We start from the raw sequence: 6,007 nt of genomic DNA on the forward strand, positions 1-6,007 counted from the left end.
GATATACAGACAAGAGAGAGTTAATCCCCTTCCTTTTTTTGTGAAGGGAGGTAACTAACACTATATGCACAGACCTATGATACCTGGATTGTATCGGTAAATCTAACTTGAATGTTAGAGTATTTCTGTTTGTCAGTGTCAAAATAACTTTTTGGTATTTCTGAATATATATTTGAAATGTTATATTTAGCTAAAACTATTTGTTGCAAACAATTTACATATTATTTGTGCATTCCCAAATAATTTTAGGTGAATTACAATTGCATTCTTCAGTAAAACACTCTGAAAAGAAAATAGCCAGTCCAAATTACATGCTTAAATAAACATGTGCTTCAGTGCTTTGCTAAAACTTGTGCCGCAGGCCCTGGCCTTATCATTTGCATAGGCTGATTCAAAAGATTTGAGAATTTTTACCTGCAAAATTTGCCAGTTTCCTCATGGAGTCACATTCAGTTCTATATGAAGATTTGGACTCATTCTTCACACTGAACATGCCATTCACAAAGACAAGATACCAGGGCTAACATGAGCAACCTAGAAAGGAAAAAATAAAACTAACTGCTTACAGCTAACAGCATAAACCTATGGAAACAAGCTGCCTCACCATGGTTAAGAGACTCCACTCCAGTGAACAGAGTTAATTAAGTTGATTTCCACGCAGGACTGCCCTTGGTCCATAGAGAGTCAAAGGGCAGTTGAAGAGTATAATTACTTGTGTTAAAGAGAAAATGGCAATGGGAGTTAGCCCAGTCTCACAATGTGATTTAAAAGAACAGCATGCCTTTATTGTATTTTTAGTTTGATGTGGGTGAATTACAAAGCAGAGGAAAAAAAGCTCTCTGTGAAACAGTACTTACCAGATATAAATGGAAACACTCATTCAAATTCTTCATTCAAAATAGGGGAGAGGGAGAAAAAGAGAGAGAAAAAAAGCTAGTGCTTTCAATAACATGTCCAGGAACAAGAACGAGCACCATCAATTGTAGTTTGCTTGAGGTTGTCATGATAATCAAAAAAACAACTGCCAAGGAAGGATTACTAATTTTCAACCTTATTGGAAAATACAGGATGCTGTGTCCAGTCATTCCCTTTGAGCCAGTACCCGCTGAGACTTTTTTCTGTTTTCACCTCCTCTGCACTGCAATGTTCACTGAAGTGTTACAGGTATTCTAACATCCTAACTAACTTTCGCTACTGACCCTGCATCCCTCCAGGCCTTTTTCAAAGCTTGCACAGGAATATATACTTTTTGTTGCCATATTCCAGATGATTGCCAGGTTTCTACGGCACCTACTTATTTCCCCACTGACTACGATATTTAGAGTCATTTAATGCAATTCGGGATTACATTTTTACCTTAATCAAATGATATAATTGTAGTCAGAGCAAGGAACCAGGTATTCTCTTTTTCTAGTATTGGCACCAGTCAATTAAAAAGGCATGTGGGATGGAAGCAGCTGTAGCTGTGGTATCCATCCAGTTCCAACATCCTGTCACTATTTTTTTCCCCCTTGGATTGAGAGGATTCAAATAGATGGGAGTCGTCAGAGATGGGCACAATGCCACTGTTCCCTTTTTTGATATATCCATTATAGGACATGTTCTCTTCTAAGCCTAACACTATTTAAGTGTCACAAGCAGCTCTAAGAAGTGTTAGCTGTTCATATAAACTTTCATTCTGGCTTGAGCAAATCTCAATGGGTTGAGGAGTGCCAATGAAACATTTCTCAGAAAACCGATATTGGAGGAAAAGAAGTCTAGGAGGGACTGCCTCTCCATACTACAACACTAGCAAAGCTGCAATATCCCACCAAGCTTAGAGGAAAGAAAATGTAAATGGTGAACTTCATCCCATATCCACAAAGGAACAACTATATAAGGATTTTTTTCAGGTGCAGGAGAAGCACTCTCTAATTCGCATTTCTAAGACATAATTGAGAATAACCATAAAGAGTTTTCTTTTTCAGAGTATACAGAAGAAGCCTCTGAAAATTTTCCAGTATGTGGACAACAAATGAGAGTCCATGTTCTTCTCTTCTGGATGCATAGGTCACTGTGTTATTATCACCCCTTTTCTATGCTATATCTGAATATATTTGAATCTAATAATAGCCCTCTGCAACTACAAGTGCCTCAGAGGATGCTGTCCAGCTTGAAAAGAGAGATGAAGAAGCTAAGGGAATCACATATTTGCTACCCACTGCTAGCATCAGCAAGTCCTCTCTGAGAAAGAGGCATTTTAGCAGCTGTCCAAAGGGGTTATCTGGATCGCTGTTAACTTGTTACTATTGCTTCTCTTGTTTATCACCTGCAAAACAGTGTTCTTCCCACAAAGGAAAATGAGAAACCTGAAGTACAAGGTGCATCAAAGTATAGCTCTTTGTGGGCCTGCTGTTGTGATGGAGGGACAGTTATCATGGGTCAGGATTATGGTTTTACTCTGGTGATACAGGCTAAATATAATGGCATGAAAGGACTGAAATTCACCTGATTCAAGGTCAGGCAGTTATACTGCACAGGCAATAGGATGAAACAGTGCTGCCTCCAGGTTAGTGTTACTACTCTAATGCAGACATTTGATGTTAGAGATGTGTCCTAACTCAGAATTGAAATTCAGGACCTTTTCTTTACAAATAAGTCTTATGTAAGTTAGCTTCTCTATTAATTTTATGAAAGATGGTGTAATTACATCAAGAATTCCCTGAAGTGCCTTCCTTCTTTGCCTGCTCTTTCATGAGATATGTTTCTGTTAGATGCTGCTCAGTGAAAATGTGTTGGCAAAGCCGATAGTATAAAATCAGAAATGGGATAAAAAAAAAAAAGTCTGCAGCAGAATTTTTAAAATACAAAACTAAATTCCAGTTTGTTGTTTGTTGAACTACAACTGTTAAAAGGAAAAACAGCACAGTGACCCACAGAAAATGAGTGTCAAGTTGTAGTTTTAAGATTGAGTTTAAGAAAAAAGAGGCAAAAAATAAAACAGTTTTGCTTTGTGTAGAAGTCACCATGCTAACTGACTTGGGCTGAACTTCTAATACAATTTCACTTGTAAATGGTTTAATGCAAAAGCCAAAACAGGCAGTATAGACTGAAGCCAATGTTAATTGCTGAGTCAGCAATGTAGAAAAATTCAGAGAGCTCAGGGCAGCCTTGAAAAAATGCACAGTGATTTTAAAAATATTGAAGGGAGGAGACAGGAAAATATAGGAAACATGAAACTTGCACTTCGAAAAGCACAGATGCATAAGAAAAAGGGTAGCAACAATATAAGGATAAGTAATTATGTAACAATATTTAGAGACTAGAGCAGTATAAAACAAAATTGATGAGACAATTCACTGACATACAGCACTACTCTTCTGTTTATTTAGATCAGGACCTATCTGTGGAGAAGAAGGAAGGAAGGAATTTCAAAAGGTTTTCATGACTGGTAGCAGACAGGGTTGTTTGTCTAGTTGCTTATATAGTACTACATAAAAGCTAAAGTGCCTGTGTGATTTAGTGTATTTGGATAGCAGATGCTAAGAAGCATGATTGGGAGAACAAGAGGTGCCATGTGCAGAAAAGACTTACAGTCTTCAGTGACGGCACGGCAGTTTAATAGGTTTGGGCATTAGATCCCATTTCATCTGGAGTGGCAGTGGGCAGTTCACCAGTGTTGCAAATAAGCTGAGTAAAACTTGCTGTACTTCAACCCAATTTCTAGTTCTCTACAGTGAGCCTGAATATGTTTATCATGATAACCATGAAGAGGAAACTACCATATAGTCCTGGATTTGTCTAGCTAACTGAGGTTTGTCAGCTAGAAATGTAATTAACACCAGTGCCTGATAATGTAAATAGTGAAAATTCTGGAGAAATCTCCAGACAATTAAGATCTTCATCCAGGCCAGATAATCTGCTACAGGGGCTGTCTCTTTTCATTGTCTATGGAGGGAAGCTACGGACAGCTAGATTTCTAACTTTGATAATGCAAGATAAATGAGTCCCCCTCCTGCTGGGTAAATATAGTACAGCAAAGAGCCATCTATAGTGAAAGAAGGCTACAAATCAATGAAAAATCTAGCTGTCTAAAAATGTTAGGTAACCCACTAGTTTGTACAAGTAGTTTCCTTGCATAATATTTTCCATACAGTTCAACCATTGCATTTGAGCTCACCAGTTTAGGATGTGTCCTGGCAGCTCCTGCCCATGTGAGCAGCCCTGTTGTTCTAACTTAGGTCTGCAAACACCCGTTATCTGAGTCTGAGTCTGTGGAAAGCTGGGCTGAGCCCTAGCCTGCCTCAAGATTAACTGTTGGTTACTCCTGTCTGTAGCAGAGAGTAGCAGAGTTTTGTGAGCTCTTTTCTCACATGTCTTTGCTGCCCTTTCCCTACCCATGAAGACAATGTCCCTGCACCAGAACGGCCTTCTGAGGGTGCTCGCATTACCCAGTCAACATGCCTAAGGGGTGACTTTCCACAAGCTCTGTGTATAGATAATGAGAAAAGCCTTCAAAAAGATACTCAGAGCAGGATGCCAGCCTAAGTGCTCAAGTTTCCTCCTGGAGGCTATAGAAAAACCATAGCTTTCTATGTTAGGTCCAAAAGATTGTCTATTCAGGGAGCTGAGAAAACATAATAATCTTCTAACCAGGTTTACTAAACTGCATGAATACTCTCATAAAAACCTGTTTGTTTATTTGATATTTTTAGGCCTATAGAAATGTTAGCAGGTACTTAATGATTAAGCATTAACAAATATAAACCACTTGAATTTGGTAAAATACAAAGCTAAATAGAGAACTATATAAATATTCATTAGTTAGTACCATCATGCATTTCCATCCACCCGGGTGATTCCATTGCTCCCACCTCAGTTCAATACATCACAGTAAATATTAGGAGTATAGCTCAGGCAGCAAGCTCTGGTGCTACCAGAATCGAGACCACTGAAGCACGTGTCAGCCTGTTCACAAAGATGCCACTTTGCTGACATTTGCACCCCCTCAGGGCAAACATACTTCATTGAATTGCTAGATACTGGTTCGGCTGATTCATTTCTGCCTGAATCTATTTACCTGCTCTGTTTTCGGGTTGCACTGCTTACAAAATCTAAACTATTTTCAGTGAGACTGACTTGAAAAAGCAATTCGTATGCTTGGCTGCTTTAATGAGCTGGTGACACACAGCATGTGTACACACAGTACTGCTAAAACAGTCTGTGCTGCATTGGCAGCCTCTCTCAACTGCTTCTTTACATCCATGGTGGGGATAACACTGTTTTTCCTTATTGTCAGTGGTATTTCTTTCATAGTAGTAGAAGAAATGAACTTTTTCTAATCCTCTACCTTTGGCGTGTGCCCACTCTAATGAATTATTAAGGTAGTTCCCAAGAGGTCAGCTAAGATGTCTGAACCCTTCAAAGGCCTGTATTAGATTCTCATACCAAAGGTGTGGGGTATCTCTATGCTAAAAAAAAATCTCCTGCCTTTCTGACCTATATTAGCCTCAATTTTTGTCTTGCAGCATCAAGCATACACCCTATCTGTATCTGACATGATACTCATTCTGTTCCACATAAATAGTGAATTAGTATGAATTATTGTCCTCAACAAGATGTAGCACATTTAATTTGTGTGACATTCACTTTATAGGATGAGCAGATGTATTTATTAACGATTTGCCACAAATTTATTAGTTTTATCCTGTTACCTCCAGTGTGGGATAACTGTTCAGCACTGTTTATTGCTGTGGTTGCTGCATGATCTCCAAAGCAGTCACTGCCATTATCTACAGAATTGTCTGCCTGTTTCCTTTCATCTCAATGGCTGCTACTCCTGGTAGCTGCTATTAGGAAGGGGAAATCTGACATGTATTTTATGTCCTTCAGCCTTCTGAAATTTCTTAGGTATTATTGGATAGCTTCTTTGGAATATTAGATGATGATGGCCGGTGTAGAACCAGTCCTATTTTTGTGTGCCCAGCTAAGCAGATATTATTGTTTTCCAGGAAAACAAAACAAAACA

This window comes from Dromaius novaehollandiae, chromosome 2, assembly GCF_036370855.1.
Source record: "Dromaius novaehollandiae isolate bDroNov1 chromosome 2, bDroNov1.hap1, whole genome shotgun sequence".
In the NCBI taxonomy this organism is placed as follows: domain Eukaryota; kingdom Metazoa; phylum Chordata; class Aves; order Casuariiformes; family Dromaiidae; genus Dromaius; species Dromaius novaehollandiae.